This window comes from Vombatus ursinus, unplaced genomic scaffold (assembly GCF_900497805.2).
Source record: "Vombatus ursinus unplaced genomic scaffold, bare-nosed wombat genome assembly UNPS02001287.1, whole genome shotgun sequence".
NCBI classification, from domain to species: domain Eukaryota; kingdom Metazoa; phylum Chordata; class Mammalia; order Diprotodontia; family Vombatidae; genus Vombatus; species Vombatus ursinus.
Genome location: NW_020941065.1, coordinates 2,546,179 through 2,567,049, shown reverse-complemented (window position 1 = coordinate 2,567,049; position 20,871 = coordinate 2,546,179). Strand labels below are relative to the sequence as shown.

Here is a 20,871-nt window from a genome sequence, read left to right as displayed (position 1 = left end):
ATGAGTCTGGATTGCTTTTGTGAAAATGTAATCCCCTCTTTACCAACCCCAGGTTTCCCATGAAAGCAAAGGCCTATCTTTTGAATATAAACATTTTACTGGTTCTTCATTATGGCAAGGGGACATGACTCTGAGGGACAAAAAATGAGTGAAGGATAATGGAGAGGTACAGGGTAGACATGAACAGGCAGTAACCTATAGCCAGTGGGGAACTCTGAGAAGAACAGCAGTACAGGATGTCATGGAGGAATTTTGTGATTGGGAGAAATGGCCTGGTCACATGGTGAGAGTGAGGGATGACAGGTTTGGTATTCTGGGAGAAATCAAGGAAGACCTCTCTCTCATCCCTGTTGATGAAGTTTGGGGAGGACTCAGATGAGAGTTGCATAGGATAGTTGTTATCTTCGCCATTGAAGGCAACTACCAAATTGATGAGATCACAGGGCGAAAAAGGTGGGGAAAGAATAAGCATTTATTATATGCCTGTTGTATTCCACGTGCTGTGATGAGCACTTAATAAATATCTCATTTGATTTCAAATCCTTTTGAGTATTATAGTATCATCTTTGTCTGTCTAGCACAGTGTCTGGCACATTGTAAGAACATAATAAATGCTCGTTGATTGAATGATTAATGTCCTCATCTGCTTTATAATAAATACACTGTATGTTCAAAAGGTTTATTGGTACCCTTGGTTGTTAGCAGCTGAGCTAATTGAATAGCCTGGATAGAAAGAGAGAGATAGAGACACACAGACAGGCAGACAGACAGACAAAGAGATAGAGAGAGACACACAGAGAAACAGAGAGACAGAGACAGAGAGACACACAGAGACAGAGCTAGACAGAGTGACACAGAGACAGAGAAAAAGGGAGACATAGAGGCAAAGAGAAACAGAGAGACACAGACACAGATAGAGATAGAGAGAGACAGGGACAGAGAGATAGAGAGACACTGGGTGGGGGCAAAACATGAGTCATAGAGAAGAGTTATTAATACTCAGACCTTACCTGATGCAGCTGCTTGTGCTTCTCCCCACCCTCAAATGACCTTCTATTTACTGTGAATATATTCTGTATGGGTGGTACTGTGTATAGAGTGTTGAGCCTAGAATCAGGAAGACTCATCTTTCAGAGTTCAAATCTGGCCTCAAGCACTAGTTGTGTAACCTTGGGCAAGTCCCTTAACCCTGTTTGCCTCAGTTTCCTCATCCATAAAATGAACTGGAGAAGAAAATGGCTAACCACTCCAGTATCTCTGTCAAGAAAACCCCAAATGGGGTCAGGAAGAGTCAGACATGACTGAAAGGACTGAACAACAACAAGATCTTAAAGGGGGAAAGATATTTCAATGATGAGAATAAAGTATGATCCAGTTTCCATCACCAGTCATCATTCTGATCAAAATCTACAGCCTCTTGCAATAATGCCTCTTGTGCAAACCAGATTATACTTTTTGTGATGAAAAGATGCTGAAAAAGATTCCTTTTTTTTAAGGCAACTAAATACTCCATCTCCTAGTTCACCTGCAGCATTTTACATCTGGTGAAACTGAAGTCAAGATTTTGTCTGGAAGCTTCTCCCCCAAGAGATGACCTAGTTTTACAAAATGTTTAAAAATGCAAAATAGTTACAAGGCTATTTAGGAAGATCATAGGATCATGGGATGATAAACCTAGGGCTGTAAGAAACCTTAGAAACCATTGAGAGTTAATTCTAGATCAACCCCCCTATTTAGAAATATGCACGTGTACATATGTGCGTGGGTATTCGTATATATTTAACAAACAAAAATCAGCTTTCTCTGTTTCTCCCATCTCCTTCATCCCCACTGGAAGAAGAAAAACAAAAGGCTTGTGACAAATATACATAGTCCATCAAAACAAATCCCTACATTTGCCATGTTAAAAAAACAACAACCCAATAATAACAACATGTGTCTCAGTCTGCACCCTCTGCTAGGGCATCACAGGTCTTCAGGAATTGTACTCACTCCCTTATTTTATAGATGAGAAAGCTGGGACACAGTGAGGTGACTGACCCAAGGTCACATAGGTAGCCAGCATCAAAGACAGAACTTAAACCCATAGCTGGTGGGCAAATAATGGTAAATGTAAATAGAATATAAATCTCTTGAAGGCATGTCCTGATTTATTATTTTTGTTTCTCAAGTACTTAGCACAATGCCTGGTGCATAGTAGGTGGTTAATAAAAATTGGTTAAATTGTGTTAAACTAATGGAAGGATGACCAGTAACTTTGATAACTGATGCTGCAAATCAGATACTTACTAGCTGTGTGACCCTGGGCAAGTCACTTCACTCTGTTTGCCTCAGTTTCCTCATTTATAAAATGAGCTAGAGAAGGAAATGGCAAACCACTCGAGTATCTCTGCCAAGAAAACCCCAAATGGGGTCATGAAGAGTCAGACATGACTGACAAATGACTGAACAACAATCAATACCGCCCCTTATTCTTGTCCAGGTACCCCAAGTTACTATACGGTTTTGTCTATCTGGCCTCTGCAGTGGGGCATAGGAAAACACAAAGCAAGCAGCCTGGGTAATGAGCCCATCTATCATGCCTTAAAGTGCCATAAAGCATTGGAAGGGTATGAGAAGTTTCAGGACCCTGTTAAAATATAACTGGTGAAATTGATGAAAATTGTGTTTCAGGTCATTAGTAAAATTTTAGACTTATTTTTAGGCTTTGTAAAATCCCAGGGACTGGGCTTCTCCTCTCTTCTAGGCTAGCACAGATGGTTTTTTCTCTTCTGAAAGCACCACACCATCCCACTCCAAACATAAGGTCTCAACAAGTGTTATTTTCTGGAAGCATCCAGGTGAAATGGATACAGGCTGGCATTTCTGTCTGTCTCCAAGTCTATTGCTCAGAACCTTTAAGTGCTGCCCAGGCCTTTCTCTTCGTATCTTGGAGGGTAGTGAGTGGAGGTGGGGTAGGGGAGAGAAGCAGGGAAGAGAAGCAAAGCATTACCTTGGCTAAATAATCCTCCAGGCTAAGTAGAATCATCTGCCCTGGAAGATTCTCCAGGAGAGGTACAGTTCAATGCTTGTCAGGCCAGGATATTAAATTAAGCAATTTTCATCAGATAACACGTCTTCTGGCTCATGTAAAATGTCCCACAAATCGGCGAGCTCGTAAGTCAGGCTGATTGAAAGTGACCTGCTAATCCATTTCATGTTGTAGGTAGGCAGCGGGATAACTGGGAACTCATTTCTCCCAAACCCCATTCTGCACCCCCCTTTCTTTGAGCAGGCTCTGAAGCCTTGAGGCGTGGAGAGGGGGGCGTTTAGCTGAGAATCTCCATAGTGGCTGGGATCCTCTCAAGGAGGCTATTGGTCAGGTGGGAAGAGAGATGAGCTTGGTGTCATGGGATGCCAAGGGTTTGAATCAAAGATCTACAGCTCAGTGTGATGTTAGGCAAGGCACTCAACCTCAATCTTGCCATCTGTAAAATGAGGGCACTGGCCTATGTGGATTTTGAGGTCCCTTCCCTCTTCACATCTATGATTCTACGGTCCTGTGGATCACAGAAGACTCTTCCCACTGATATTTGTTATCAGCTTTTCAGTCAATGCATCTCAGAGAGTTACTGGGTCCTCTTGAGTGGTTAGATGAGATGCGCAGGGTCACAAGGCTCGTATGTGTCAGAGGCACTTAGGGTCTTCCTGACCCCAATGCCCAACACTTGTCTACTGTGCTACACTGTCTCTCTGACAAATGATAACTAATGGAGGTAACTAGACAGCTATCTAAAACTGGACACGACTGAACAACAAAACATAATATTGACCCATGATGTCACAACAACCCTGTGAGGTAGGTGCTATTATTACCTCCACTTTACAGTTGAGGAAACTGAGGCAAAGAGAGGTGAAGTAACTTGACCAGGGTTCTATAGTTTGTAAATGCCTGAAGCTAGATTTGAACTCAGGTCTTCCTGACTTCAGGCCCAGTGCTCTATCCACTGACCCACCAGCTACCTCTAAGAAAATGTAACTTTGTGTAAGAAAACATAATTGTATAAGGCCAGTAGTGATGGAGTGATAACTTTCCTGTCCTGAATATGCTTTCTAAATCCATCAATCGATCGATCAATCGATCAGCATGTATTAAACGCTTACAATGTGCCCTGCATGTGGGAGACAAAGAGAAATGAAATAGTCTCTGCTCTTAAGAGGCTTACCCTCAAGCAGAGGAGATAACGTGTATATAACTATGCACAAATCATGTAAGGAAGATATTAGTTAAATGTTTGAAGGGAAGGCAATGGCAGCCAGAAAGATGAGGCAAAGATTTCCTTGCTTCTCCTCCATTACAGACAAGTTCCTTGGGAGGAGATCTCGTTTTGCTCTTTGCAGTTGTGTCCCCAGAACCTGGCACAGTTTCAGGTACATAGTAGGCACTTGTTAAACACTTGTTGATTGATGCAAATATAGCTAATTATTTTTATTTTATAAATTATAAAATATAGTTCAATTTAAGAGTCATAAAGGAAGACATAAGAGGGGGCAAGGGTCTTAGAAGAGGAGATGTCAGAGCTGGGAGGGCCCTTAGAAGAGGAGATGTCAGAGCTGGGAGAGCCCTTAGAAGAGGAGATGTCAGAGCTGGGAGGGCCCTTAGAATAGAGGATATCAGAGCTGGGAGGGGCCTTAAAAGAGAGAATGTCAGGGGTGGAAGGGCACTTACAGCATGGAGTATCAGAAGTAGGGGGATGGCCCTTAGAACATGAAAGGTCGGAATTGTTAGAAACCTGAAAAATTATCTAGTTCAACCCAAGCCTTCCCTTCCTGATTCACAGGGGAGATAGACCTTAGGTTCAACCTTGAGAAATAGGTAAGGATGGAGAAAGTAAAGAAGGGGAAGTGTTGGGGTTTGGGGAAGCAGCCTGAATAAAGGCAAAGGGACAGAAGAGCAGGAGTTTAGGGAAGGTCAGTGAGAACACTGGCTTTACCGGAGGCTGGAGGGTGCCCGTCCGCCATAAGGATGCAGAATACAGAGAAGCGACTTTGGCTAGGAGGTCAGATGCAACATGTGCCCGATCAAGGCCGGTGTTCTCACCTTGGCCATGGGGAAGCATTACACCTTTGAGGGCGATTGCCCCAAATAAACAATGCTCAAACTAATCAGCAGGCTATATTTGGAGTCTGGAGGGTCTGAGTTTAAATCCCATCCTGGTGATTTACCAGCTGTGTGGCCATTGACAAAATTCCTCATTCGTAGGAACATATAGATCTGAAGCTGGTATCGCTCTTAGGACCTACCTGGCAGGTGCAGAAGCTAAGGCCCAGAGACATTGACTGAACCTGGTTCAAATCTTGTCTCAGACACTGATATGTTGTCTGGCCTGGCAAGTTGATTCACTTTCACCAGGTTCAGTCTCTTTATCTGTAAAAAGAAGACAGCACCTGCCTCCCAGGGCTGTTTTATCAGATAAGATATTTATAGTGCTTTGCAAACTTCTAACCCCTGTGGCCACATGTGGCCCTCAAGTGCAGCCTTTTGAATGAATTCAAACTTCAAACTTCACAGTCAGTCAGGTTGCCCACCCCTGCTCCAAACCTATTATTATTAATAAGTGACAGAGGTCAGGTTTGACCTTTGGTCCTTCGACCCAAGGGTCAGTGCTCTATCCCCTATACCATGAACCTTTCTGATTCTCAGTTTCCTAATCTGTAATACTGCATCCAGGCTACCCCAAAAAATCTTAGTGCAATTTTAAATGATTAAGGCTTAGAACTGCACCAAGACTTTTGGGACACCCTGTGTAAGAATGCTGCTAGACCAGCATTCTTGTGTCCTCCTCCCTTGGAACTCAGAAGCAGGGAGGATGCTGGAGGCCCATGGGTCATTCCCAGGTTCCTCTCAGCTGCCCAGTGGAGCCTCAGGTCACAGCTGTACGGGGCTTCATCCCTCTCAGCTGCCAAAGGGCCGTGGGAGAGAAGGTTGTCCAGCTGAGTGGGGCTCGCCGGTTTTCCTGCTGGAAGTGCCTGCTGCTTTCTGGAAGCTCTCCACCGGCCTCTGGGGACCCTTTCTCTAGCTTTGATCTTGAGGACAGACCAGAAGAGGAGTCACTACAATCAGGCAGAGGTGATTGGTTCTAGGTATCAAGGAAGATGTGGTGTGGAGGTGTGGGAATGGAGCACAGAGAAACATAAGAAATAAGGAAGCAACTCTCCTGGACGATTTGAATAGGATCATTAATCAAATATGAAACGTAATCTGAGTAATTAAGTGGGATTTAGAGCTGAAAGGGGCCTTATAGAACATCTATTCCAGCCCCTGAATTTTCTTTTTATTTGAACTTTTGCTCTTAATAAGTCCATTTTATTTTAATTTATTTTTAATTTTAAAATGTTACTGTTTTCTTTTGTTTTTTTTTTACCTCTTTCATTTCCAAATACTCCCTTTTCCACACCCTTGTTCAGAGAATCAACCCTTACAACAAAGAATAAAAAAGCAATACAGCAAAACAAACCAAAACATAGACTCTAAGTGATAGTGTATGTAATACTCTACCCATGTAGTCCTCTACCTCTGCCAAGAAGGACAGGAGGTTTGCTTTTTCATCTCTTCTCTCTGATCATTATAATTACTAAGCTTTCAGCTTTTGTTGTTCTCGTTTTCTTTCTATGTTATATTTCAGTAGCCATTGTATGCTTTGTTTTCCTGGTTCTGCACCATTTGTTGTCAGTTATTCTTCCTATGCTTTTCTGAATTCTTCATTACCATTGTTTCTTTCAGTGGTGTAATGTTTTGTTTCACTCATGTTGTGGTTTAGTCGTGTCCAACTCTTCGTGATCCCACTTGGGGTTTTCTCGGCAGATGTACTGGAGTGGTTTACCATTTCCTTCTCCAGCTCATTTTACAGATGAGGAAACTGAGGCAAGCAGGGTTAAGTGACTTGCCCAGGGTCACACAGCTAGTGAGACTGCATTTCAATTCAGATCTTCCTGACTCTAGGTCTGTCCCTCTATCCACTGCACCACCTAGCTGCCCTTCATTCATGTACCACAGTTTCTTTATATTTTGTCCAGTCAATGTTGTTTTAAATTTTTTTAAAAAGTTATTATTATGCCTTTTGCTTTTTGTTCCAGTCTAACGTCTTCTTAATATCTCAACCTAACCTAATCTAATTTGCACTTCCTGATTCTCCTTCTTTCCTTGTAACAAAGGAAACAGTTAAACATATATGACTGATGAGTAGAACAGCTTCTCTATTACAATGTGTACTCAGGCCAGCTTCAGTCAGCTTGAGAGAGCTGATTGTTAAATTTTCACTGTGAGTATTTGTGCCTTGGAAACTGGCAAACCAGACAAATTGGGGCCAGGAGAGGCCCATGACTTTCATTCTGAGATCCCTGTGCACAACATCTGAGCAGCGCCCATTCTTTGCTAGTTCTAAACAAGGGCAGAACATTTAAGCGGTGGGAAAGAGATTGTAGAAGATCAAAGAAACACAGAATTTTCAAACTGTCACCTCCTACCAAATGCACTTGAAAAGTGGTTGTCCTATATTGGCCTGATATTCCCTGGGAGGAGGGACCCACCATCTCTAGAGGTAGCCCATTCCACTTTGGGTCAGAAGCTTTTCTTGACATTAAGCCTCAATTTATCTCTTTGTAATTTTCTCCTCTTACCTGGTTCTGCTCTCTGAGGCCAAGCAGACGAAGGACATTCTCTTCTCCATGTCTTATTATATTCCTCCTGAGTATTCTCTCCGCTTAGCTGAACATATCCGACTTCTTCATCCAGTCCTCATGTGAAATATACTGAAAGTCTTTCATCATCTTCATCTGGACAGCCTCCAATTTTTCAGTTTCCAAACTGGGGTGCCCAGCACTGACCGCAGTGATCTACATGTGGTCCAACCAGGGCAGAGAGTACAATGGGCATGTCAATCTCAAGCTACAAGTACTGATTAAGCACCTACTGTGTACTAGGCACTTAATAATTTCCAGTGCTCAGTGCTGAGGATACAAAAAAGGCAAAAACTCAGTACTTGCTCTTAAGGAGCCCATAATCTAATGGAAGAGACAACATATAAATCACCATGTACAAACAAGATATATACAGGACAAATTGGTACATAGAAGATACATAGGTACATCTATACAAGATATAAACTACATCTTCTGATGGAAGGAAACCTTAGGGAACTTATTTTACCTCTCAGTGCTGTCCAAGATGTCAAGGTTTTTTAATGCTTTCGGACTGAAGGCTGTTTTGTATTTCCCTTGTTTAATAGGTTAGTACTTAGAAAAAGGATTTTTAACATAGGGGCTCATTAACTTGGATGATAAAAAATTACATCTTCATTTTCACCAACTTCTAACTGAAATTTAGCATTTTCTTCAATTATTTAAAAGTATGATTACTGAGAAGGGGTCCACAGGCTTCACCAGACGGCTGTCAAAGGGGTCCAGGATACACAAAAAGGATAAGAACTCTTGACTTTAGAGGAATGTCTATTATACATCGACTGGGTCAATTTGAAGGATTTATGGGAGGAAATGGACAAAAGGAGTACTGGGTGGAGAGGTGGATGGAATTAAATCTGTGTTGGTGGAGGGAACATGCACCATGGTAAGATCACAGATCCATTGAAGTATCCAGGTATTTGAGGGAAGAAATGATACAGTGAAATGAATCCTAGAGGAAGTGTGGTTCCCACTTTGGCCTTGCTGCTCACGAAGCAAGTCAAGCACTAACCTGGGCTAGTAATGGGACTTTGTGTCTCAATTCTCTTCATCTGTAAAATGGGAGCAATCACGCCAACTCTACGTCTATCATAGGGAAACTTGAGGATCAAAATAAGACAGTATATACAAAAGTCCTTACACATAACACCATCACTACCAAAGACATTTTCATAGCCTTTTTAAGTTTACAAAGTACATTCCAAAACAGTTTTCTCATCTGAGTCTCACAAAAGCCCTGTAAAGTTGATATTATAGGAGGAAAGAAGGAAGAAAGGGAATAAGTATTTATAAAGCACCTACTATGTGCCTGGTACTTTGCTAAGCACTTCACAAATATTATCTCATTTGATCCTCACAACAACCTTGGGGGTAAGTGCTGTTATTATCCCCATTTTACAAATGTAGAAACTGAGGCAGATAGAGGTGAAGTGACTTGTCCAGGGTCACACAGCTTTTCATATGTCTCTCAGGTCTTTCTGACTCTAAGTCCAGTGCTCTATCCACTGAACTATCCAGCAGGGGGAACTGAGGATCAGAGAAATTAAATTACTTATCTGGTTATTTATTATTATTATTGATATGATATGATATAATATAACATGATATGATATAACATAACATGACATATAATATAATATGATAATACTTATTATATTATTATTGCCAACTTATTGCTCTAAGTTTCAGAGGCAGGATTTAAACTTGGTCTTCATTGGAAGGGTGAGCTCCTTGAGGATAAGAATTGTTTAATTTTAGCCTTTCTATTCCCAGTGCCTAGTAAAGTGCTCAGCACGTAGTAGACACAGTGTTTGAGTTGAATTGTATTCTTTTTTTAAAAATTTTTTATTAATTTATTTTGATTTCTCAATAATCACTTCCATTTGCTTTTGAGTTTAAAATTTTTCTCCTTCTTCCTCCCCACCACCCTCCCCAAGACAGTGCACAATCTGATATAGGCTATACATATACATTCCTATTAAACATATTTTCATATTAGTGATGTTGTAAGTAAAAATTAGAACCAATAGGAGGAACCACCAGAAAGAGGAAACAAAACTCAACAGAAGAGGGAAAAAATAGCAATTCAACTTCCATAATTCTTTATTTGGATGTGGATAGCGTTTTCCATCACGAGGCCTTTGGAGATGTCTTAGATCCTTGTATTGCTGGGAAGGGTTAAGTTTATCAATATTGGTCATCGCATAATGTGGCTGTTACTGTGTACAATGTTCTCTTGGTTCTGCTCACTTCACTCAGCATCAGTCCATACAAGTCTTTCCAAGTTTTTCTGAAGTCATCCGGTTCATCATTTCTTATAGCACAATAGTAATCCATTACATTCATATGCCACAACTTGCTCAGCCATTTCCCAATTGATGGGCATCCTCTCAATTTCCAATTCTTTGCCACCACAAAAAGAGCTGCTATGAATATTTTTGGACATGTGGGTCCTTTTCCCATTTGTATGATCTCTTTGGGATATAGCCCTAGAAGTGCTATTGCTGGGTCAAAGGGCATGCACATTTTTATACCCTTTGGGCATAGTTTCAAATTGCTCTCCAAAATGGTTGGATCATTTACTCCACTAACAATGCATTAGTGTTCCAATTTTCCCACATCTTCTCCAACATTTATCTTTTTCCTGTTTTGTCATGTTGGCCAATCTGATAGGTGTGATGTGGTACATCAGAGTTGTTTTGATTTGTATTTCTCTAATCAATAGTGATAACATTTTTTCATATGACTGTAGATGGCTTTACTTTCTTCATCTGAGAACTGCCTGTTCACATCCTTTGACCATTTATCAATTGGAGAATGGCTTGTATTCTTATAGATTTGACTTAGTTCTCTATATATTTTAGAAATGAGGCCCTTATCAGAGAGACTGGTTGTAAAAAATTCTTTCCCAATTTTCTACCTTCCCTCTAATCTTAGGTGCATTGACTTTGTGCAAAAACGTTTCAATTTAATGAATTGTATTCTTGACTGCAAGCCCAGAAATCTTTCTACTTAGATGGAAAATGATTCCTAATGGCCTCAGGACTCCAGTGAAATCCTTCTCTGATGATCTGTTGTGGAGGCAAGGTTACAGTAACTTCTCTCCTTTTAATTTAATTTACATTTTAAATTTTTATTTCTATAAATATGTATTTTTCTCTTCTTCCAACTCCCAACCACATTTCAACAGCAACAACAATAGAATAAAAAGAAAACACTCAAAAATATGTAGAGTCAGTCCAGACAGACAAATTCCCACATTGGCCATGTCCAAAATGTCTCACTCTGTATTTTAAGTCCTTCCTCTCTATAGCATTATCCTATGATTTTGACTTGGATTCAGGAAGACCTCAGTTCAAATCCTTCCCTTTCATATGTCAATTAAGAAATTCATCTATAAGTATCTATAAAGCACCTACTATGTGTCAGGTACTAGCCTAGGTTCTGGATATACAAAGACAAAAAATGAAATATTCTCTGCCCTTGAAGAGCCTTTTTTCTATTAGGAGAAAACAGTATGCATACATATATATGAGTATAAACTGTGCAAATTACATATGAGATGATTTTTTTAGGGGAAGAGGAACTAGCAGCCTTTATAGAGGAGGTGACTTTGATGTTTACCTTTGAAGGAGGATGAATTCTAAGAGGCAGAGATGAGGACGAAATGCGTTCTAGACGTAGGGGAATAGTCCATGCAGAGGTAAGCAGATTGGAGACAGTGTACTGTCTAACTGAGAAGTGTTCTGGAACCAGCTATACATTCATACAAACACACACACATGTATTTGTTGTTGTTTAGTCATTTCAGTCATGTCTGACTCTTTGTGGCCCCATCTGGGGTTTTCTTGGCAAGGATACTGGAGTGGTTTGCCATTTCCTTCTCCAGCTCATTATACAGATGAGGAAACTAAGGCAAATAGGGTTAAATGACTTGCTCAGAGTCACACAGCTAGTCAGTGTCTGGGACCAGATTTGAACTCAGGTCTTCCTGACTTCAAGCCTGGCATTTTAGCCACTGCACCACTAGCTTGGCATTTGTGTGAAGAATGAATGGGAGAGGGGAGAGATTTAGGATTATAGATTTAGAGCTGGAAGGGACCTCACAGTCCAACTAGGCCAACCTTCTTGTTTTATTCATGGGGAAATTGAGGCTTGGGAATTAAAATGTCTTGCTAATATGGGTTGTGAGTACCAGAGAGGGAATTTGAAACCAGATCCTCTTGTTTTGGAGCTTTTCCCACCATAACCCCCATTGTATCATCATGTAACTTGAGGAGGGGAGATCACTTGGAAAGTTATTACATTATTTGAGATTATAGATCCAGCATTGCTTCAACCCAGGCTATCTAAACTATCTTTCTCCTTGTGTGAGCATGGAGAAATCAGATCCTCTCTTTGAGCCCCAGTTTCCTCATCTGTAGAATGGGAATCACAATACCTATAGTAATTCCTACCTCACAGGGTTGTTGGCAGCTTGAATGAAACAACACATGTAAAGAAAGCACTTAGCACTTTCCTAGTGCCACAGAAACATGATTATTATCAGTCACTAAAGGCTTTTGAATTTCCCTCACAGGTCTCACCTGTATCACTTTCCCACTTTGAAAACAGACCAACATATCCCTTCTCTGCCTGGTAGGCCTCAGCTGGAGGCAGAATCTTCCCACTCCAAACTGCTGTTTCTTTTAAAATACTTTGGAAGCATCTCAAACAAAAACAACCCCCCAAAAGGCATTTAGAAAACATGTATCTTACTGAACCTGGCAGCCCATGAAATCATCATCCAGGTTTGCACTTTATTCCTTCTCTCTTCCCCTCCAATTTCAGAAAAATATGGGGCCAAATCCAAACCATGATGTGTTCAGTCCTGCTGTATTTCTGCACAAATAAAAGGAATCTGGTTGGGTCCTGCACAGTATCCGCTGTTCATCATTTCTTTTTTCCTGGGGGATACAGTTTGCCAAATGTCAACAATTTTGGCAGGAAGCCCTTGTTTTCATTTTAATCGGCAAACGTCCCTCCTGTGAACGATGACCCTGCCCTGATCTGGGGATCATGAGGGAAATTGGGGGAAGCACAAATGTGGAGTACAGGCACTCGGGAAGAAAAATCTTGAAGGGATCACTTTCAAGATTTGTTCATAAAAGAATCATTTTCCTTCCTTCTGCTGGTTTCTAGGAAACCTGGGAAGACTTAACACTTCGATCCATGACTCTTCCGAGGTCTTTGCTTTTCCTAACAGAAAGCCCTGGAGAGGTACAAGGTCAGCAATCTATAGCTCTGGGATATTTCTTATTCTGTAGATCCCCAGCAGGGCCTAGTACAAAATTAAATACTCCAGTGCACCTGGGAACTCAACCATGGGGGATGGGATGGGGGGGGCCCCCCCGAATCTGTTGGCCAATCACCAGGCTTCCATGTGATTCTCCGTTAGGATGAGGTCACCACCTGTTCTCATTGATCCATCACCACATCTTTGCATGTGACTGCCCAATGCATTGACTTTCTCTTAATATCACAAGAATTTGAATGGAGCCCCTTGGTCAACCCAAGTAGATCATGAGTAATCTCTTACTGTCACCATACGGCCAACTCATCTTGTTTTGATGATAATTGTTCCTCCTTTATTATTTCCTTGTCTTGTGGCACAGGTGCCCATGTCCAGCTTAAACCTTCCACCACCCAAAAGTCACCCTCAGCTCAACTCTTTGGAAGACTCTAATATTAAATGACTCATAGCGTCATAACACCTGTGTTAGACTAGTGATGATAAAAACAACGGACCTTCATTCTAGGCAGAAGCTTGGAGTCAGTGAAAGAAAATAAATTCCCAAAAGTCACCCAGCCTACTCTCCTCCCCCTTTTCAATTTTGAGCATAACTCATCTATTTGCAATGTCCGTCCAATATATTAATATGCATACATTATGTGCATATGTGTGTATACATACATAGATACAAACATATATACAACTATGTATACGATATAAATATATTATAATACACAATAACATGTTATACATTACATATAACACAACATAACACATATGTATATAAACTATAGATGAACACACACATATTCCTGTGTTTGGTACTTTCAGTGATTCAGATAATCTGGCCTCTTTCTATCCTGGCTTTCCTTTCTTTGGTGTTATTTCCTTTTTGAATGTAAGCTTGCTGAAGGCAGGGACTATTTTCACTTTTTCTTCATATCCTTATCTCCTAGCACAGTGCCTGGTACATAATACGTGCGTAATAGATGTTAATAAATGTTACTGACTGATTGACATCCCAAGCACTTGCCTGGTATGGAGCAGGTGCTAAATAAATGTTTATTGATTGGTGGGCACCCCAAACACTTAGCACAATGCCAGGTACATGGTAGGTATTTAATAAATGTTTATTGATTGACATCCCAAGCACTTAGCATGGTGTGTAACACATAGTAAGGACTTAATAAATACTTGATTGGTTTGAATGTGTGTATATATCCCAATTTTGAGAGTTTGGATAATGGGCACTTTATCAACTCGATTTTTCTTGTGTGGACAATGAGTGATAATGGATCCTGTTTAGGGAACTCTGCTGTATTCTGGAAACTCAGTGCAGATGACATTGCAATGATTTCCTTAGGTCCCAGTACATTGCAGAGCCTTGCACGTAATAATTAGTGAGCAAGAATGCATTAAGAAATTAGTATATACCAGAGATTGTACTAAATGTCAGGAATACCAAGAAAAGCAATGGTACTTGCCTTTATGGACATCCCATTCCAATGTGGAAGACAGCATGTATGTACTTAATAAAAGCTTGAAAAAAAAATAAAAGAACTGTTTTTTTTTTTTCTGTGAATATTTGTTAGACAAGTTTATATAATACAGATCTGAAACTGTAGGGACCTATATGGAGCATAGGTAAAGAATCATACTCTGGTTCATGTCAAAAACAATGAAGAACAAATCTGAGAATTGTGCTTTTGGTTATGCCTTCCTTCCCAACCTCTTTGTTCAAGTTAGTGCTTCCTGTTAATGCCAGGGAAACTCAAACCTTCAGTTAGTTCCATAGGGACTTTCTCACTCCACTTCTTTTTAATGGTAGAGAAATATCATCAAATTGCAGTTTGGGTAAGGATCGGCCTAGGGCTAGAAGGGACCTCAAAGCCAAGACCAAATTCTTTATTTTACAAATGGGGAAACTGAGGCCCAAAGAGCCTTAGTGGAGAAAGACAACATATAAAAGAAAGCTAAAAAGAGGAGGGGAGAGAGAGAGAGACAGAGAGAGACAGAGACAGAGAGAGAGACAGACAGAGACAGAGACAGAGAGACAGAGAAAGTAACCTTGGAGACATGGTGGAGAAATTCTCAAGGATTATGAGCAGAGCCCTTAGATGAGTGAAGACATGACTGGCCTGCACACTCTCCTTGAAAGGAAGGTTCTGGGAGGAAGGTGCTACAGGGATGGAATGTGCTTCCAGTGTGAGAAGGCTACTATTGTTATGTGGTAGAGAAAGTCCAGAGTTCCAGGAATATAGCCCAAAGAGGAAACTTAAGAAATTCAACATTTATACCTTTTCTTTTGTTTGTAGGAAGTATGAAGTTGATACTAATAGTTGTAATGATCATAACAAGTTTTTATTTTGGAATATTTGCTCCTTCCCCTAGACATATGTGTACTCACATACATGTACTACATGGTATATACACATATGCACAAATATAAACTTGTGTATGTGTACATTACAATAAAATATACACATGTGTATCTGTATATGTATACACATATACATGTGTATGTATATATAAGCAAACACATGCAATGCATATGTGTATATACACAAATATATAGATGGTATGTATATACAGATATATGCATACACATGTACACACATATATGAATGTACATACATATACACATAAATATATATATCTGTGTGCGTATATGTCATGGTGTGCTCTCATCACAGAAGGTGCTGTGCTCTATGAGCAAAGCAGAAATGAGGTAGCTCAAAAGAAATGCAAGATGTGCAAATTTAGAGAACCCACCCCAAGTGTTTACATGAATTGTTTGTGCCTGACCTGTGGTAGAACATTCTGAGCTCATATTGGTCTGATCAGCCATACTGGGACGCACTGTAACTTGACTCTGGCCTAGTGATATCATTCTGGTCCTCTTCAAGAACAAAGGACAACAACCATATATAGATGCTTGTATGTATAATACACACACATATGAAAAGATGTAAAACATAGATAGACTAATTGCAGATCTTCATTCATGAAGGGAATATCCATACTGGAAGTTCTCTATACCAATGAAATCTTAAGTATATCTATATATAATAGATAGATTGATAGATAGTAGATAGATTGATGTGTCAGGCACAGATTTCATGAGTATTGTGAACTTCCAGTATGGATGCTCCCTTTATCAATGACAACCTGCAACTAGGCATCAAAAAAAAAAAAAAGAAAGAAACAAATACTAAGTACCTGTTTTGGATCAGAGGCTGTGCTGGGAGCTAGGAATAAAGGCAGAAACAGTCCCTGTCCTCAAAGAGCTTATATAATGATGGATGAGACAACCTGTACAGAAGTAGGAACATATAAAATACCTATGCAGTCGAGGGAAGGAAAGACTTTATCCACTGATGGAAAAGGGTCTCTTTTCAAGGGTGGTGCTTGAAGCTGACCTGGGCCACTGAGAAGTTAAGCAACTTGTCCAGATTCACACAACCAGTAGGAAGCAAAGGCAAAACCTGAAAACAGGTCTTCCTGACCCCATGGCTGGTCGTCCCTGCCCAGTGTCATGCTGCCCTTCCTACATTACCTCTTCATTTTTAGGAGGATGGAAGGGCCTCCATGTATTGTGCATTTAAATGCTGCCTACTCCCTCCCATTCTTTTGTGCCTTGTCTCCTCCCCATGACAGGGGAAAGTGTAAGTGACCCAAGAGGAAATGAAAAGACACATGGTGGGCACCCATAAGCTCCAGCAGATTGCAAATCATGTCTGGCCCACCGGAAGTGGTACAAACATCACCACTGAGGATGAGGGTATGAACAGAAAAGGAGACTTGCTAGAATCCATGAAAATTTCCATTATTCTGGTTATTTGCTACCTCCCCTTGACATATGTATTCTCACACAATATAATATACACATGTTATAGTGTTTATAAACACACGTACAACTACATGCCTGTTTATGTAAATACATACACATAAACATATGTGTAAATGTATATACACATGCAAATATATACTCGTGCATGTATACACACACAAATACATAGTACAATAAACATAGATCATGTGTTTATAATGCAACACAAATATACACATGTATACATATCTGCAGTTGTACACACAAATATACATGTGTAGACATATGTACACACAAATATATGTGTGTGTATGTATATGCACAGGGGACTTTTTGAAGATTGGAGAGACAGCAATTTTTCCATTTTTCCAATGTTTCAGAAACAGTTCCTTCAGAAAGGCACCAGGTACTGAGAAGAAGCTTTAGGGGTAACAGGACGGGGTGGAGCAGCTGGAACCCCATTTTAATGATTTGATTTCAATGTGGTGAAAACCCCAAACTCTCCATTAGAAGGTCAGGTACTTGAAGGCAGGGACAGTGTTTGCTTTTCATGGTATCCCTAGGTTTAACACAATGCTCGGCACACAGTAAGCACTTAATAAATGCTCATTGATGGGTTTAAACTTTGATTTCTAAGTTATTTGGTGTCTTCATCCCATTCCCTCTTTCTTCCTGATGACTCTTTTTCCTGAGACTTAAACAACTCTTTTTGACTTCAATTCTCTTCAGGGTTCAAGATTTTAAATCATTCTTTGCCTCAGTAAATAATATTGCTTAGTGGGGCCATCTCTAGTCTTTATGATCTATATCTGGAGCCACTGGACCCAGATGGCTCTGGAGGAGAGAGTGAGGCTGGTGTCTTTGTACAGCTCTCCCTCACTTAAATCCAATCCACTTGCCTGTCATGTCATCACCTTCCTGATGTTGTAATCCTTTTCGAGAATGATGGACAAACAATGTTGCTTATGATCAGTTGTCCACCATCTTTGATCCAACAAGAACCCAAAGGCTCCCAATATGAAATAGTAAGTAACAGGAAATTGGCCAGTGACCAGGAAATAAACCCATTTTGTTATTTGATGGATCCAAGATCTCCTGTTGGGGGAGATCTCTAGGGCAGATTTTTACTCCTTTTTACCTTCTAATTCAATACTATTCTTATCCATGGCCTTCCATAACTCCTCCATCGGAGATCATCTCAATGCAATAGAAATCTTTATGGATTCTAGTACACTTCCTTTTTTGGTTCATACCCATTGTTCTCAGTAGTGATGTTTGTACCACTTCAAGTGGGCCAAGCATGATTCGAAATTCGATGGAGCTTACAGACATCTGTCGTGTTTTTTTGTTTCCCTGGATCACTTAACGATTTTATTTCCATTAAAATCATGCTATTGCTCAGTGTACAACTATATAGCATCACTGGGGGAATATTGTTATTCCAAAGCTGGAATTCTGTGGAAAATAAATAATGAAACATTTATTCATTCTTTCATTCTTTTTCATGAATTCAATGAGCATTTATTAAATACCTACTCTGTACCAGGCACTGTGCTAGGTGGTGGAGATATAAGAACAAACAAAAGATTCAGTTCCTGCCCTCAAGGAGCTTATGCTGGAAGAGAGGGGAGAGGGACTTTGTAGAATATCAGAGCCCTGGGGGTGACTCTACAACATAGAATGTAAGAATTCAGAGGGACTTTAGAACAGAAAATGTCAGAATTGAAACTGACCTTAGAGCAGAGAATGTTGAACATGAGGTAGTAACAGCTAGGGGTGGGACCAGACCAGGAATGGTCTTATGGAGAAGATGGTGTTTGAACTGAGTGATGAAGGAAACTCTGGATTCTAAAAAGTGGAGGTTGGAGGAGGGATTATATTCCAGGAACTGGGTACAGCCAAGTACAAACCCTTGGAGATGGAATAAAAAAAGTCAGAGCTGGAATGACCCTTAAAACAAAATGTCAGAGCTGAGATGAACCTTACAATAGGGAATGTCAGGGAGGTGAAGGCCCTTAGAACACGGAATGTCAGAATTGGGAAAGGGATTTAGAACAAAGAATGTAAGAGTGGGGAGGGTCCTTAAAGCATAAAATCTTAGAACTGGGAGGGACCTTAGAACAGAGAATGTCTGTTTTGGGACGGACCTTAGAATATAGACTGTCAGAATTGAAGAAACCTTGACTGAACATTAGAACCTAAAGGGATACCAGGGACACAACATCCAATTTATATAGGAGGAAACTGAGGCACAGGGAGGGGAACTGACTTGTCTGCAGTTACCAGTGAGTTTCCCTGGGCCTGGGTCTCTAGCATCTGGGCTTTCCTGCCCCACCAGCCTGCTTGACGTTCTTCTGCCTCTCATGTTCAAAGTGGCTGCAAGTCATCCAGCGGTTTTGGTCCTTCCTTTGCTCTTACCATTCATATTTTCTCCTAAATTCCTTCCAGCTGTCAGGTAAGAGAGCCCTGATAAGGATTTCCCCAGTGTGGGAGCGAAACATTTACCAGAGGTAACTGAACGCACCAGGCTCCCTCTCCTATGGTTTCTAAGCATATGGAATATATTGTGGTTGGAGAGAAATGTATTTTAAGAATTCCTTCTGCATCTCTTCAGATACATTCCGCCATGGATTATTGCAGGTGTCATGAAATAAAGGCTTTTCTCCTTCTCAGTAAGTTTTTATCCTTCTCAGACTTTAGCTGTGGAATCAGTGATACTGGGGAGGATGTCGGTCAAATCATGACTATCTAGACCCAGCCTGTGCCCCCCTGTTGGAGAGAGAGCTCCCACAGTCCTGGTCTTTGCCTGTCTCCAATAGCTAATAAAAAAGCTAGCGTTTATATAGGGCTTTAAGGTTCACAAAGTACTTTACAAATACCTCCTGTGATCCTCATAACAAAACCAGGAGGTTTTTTTTTATTTTACATATGAGGAAACTGAGGCAGACAGAGGTTGAGTGACTTGCCAGGGTCCCACATTCTGTACCTATGTGCCAGGCACTGTGCTAAGCATTTTTATAATATTATCTCATTTCATTCTTACAACAACCATGAGAGGTAAGTGCTATTATCATCCTCATTTTACAAATGAGGAAACCAAGGCAGACAGGGGTGAGTTGCTTAGGGTCACACATTCTGTACCTACTATGTGCCAGACACTGTGCTAAATGCTTTTACAAATATTACCTCATTTGATCCTCACAATAGTCATGTGAGGTAGGTGTTATTATGATCATTCCCCCCATTTTACAGGTGAGGAAATTGAGGAAAACAGAGGTTAAGTTGACTTGTCCAGAGTCAAACAGCTACTAAGTATCTGAGGTCATATTTGAACTAACATTTTCTCAACTCTTAGTCTATTGCTCTAACCACTGCACCAACCAGCTGCCTCTATCACTAACTCTTTATATCTGGAATGAACTCAGTTCTCAACACTGCCTCTTAGAACCCTTAGTTTCCTTCATGGCACAACTCTACTATGCCTGCTCTCCTCTAGGAGATTACCTTCCATCTACTCTAGAAATCTTGTATGAACCTACTTATCTACATGTTGTTTCTTCTGTCAGACTGTAAGCTCCCTGAGGGCAAGGATTTCCCCCTCTTTTTTTAAAATCCTCAACACTTAGCATAGCGCTTGGTGAAGTCAGTGCTTAACAAACAGTTGTTGACTGACTTCTACAGGGGCATCTTCCTTGATGCCCTCCAATCTCTTAGAAATTCTTCATATACTCTTTGTATTTCCTTACCTGCAAATGTGCCATAACTAACTTATAGAAAGCAAGCTTATTAAGGACAGTAGTTTTCTTTCTTTCTTTCTTTCTTCCTTCCTTCTTTCCTTCCTTCCTTCCTTCCTTTCTTTCCTTCCTTTTCTTCCTTCCTTCCTCTTTCTTTCTTTCTTTCTTTCTTTCTTCCTGCCCTTTCTTCCTTCCTTTTTTCCTTCTTCTTCTTCTTCTTCTTCGTCTTCTTCTTCTTTTCTTCTTCTTCTTCTTCTTCTTCTTCTTCTTTTCTTCTTCTTCTTCTTTTCTTCTTCTTCTTCTTCTTCTTTTCTTCT

At 40.5% G+C, this 20,871-nt stretch overlaps 1 pseudogene; it reads right to left on the bottom strand.

Moving 5' to 3' along the window:
* Positions 1–5,903: 5,903 nt before the first annotated feature.
* The window catches only part of LOC114043185, a 156,729-nt pseudogene continuing 141,761 nt past the window's right edge, over positions 5,904–20,871 (bottom strand).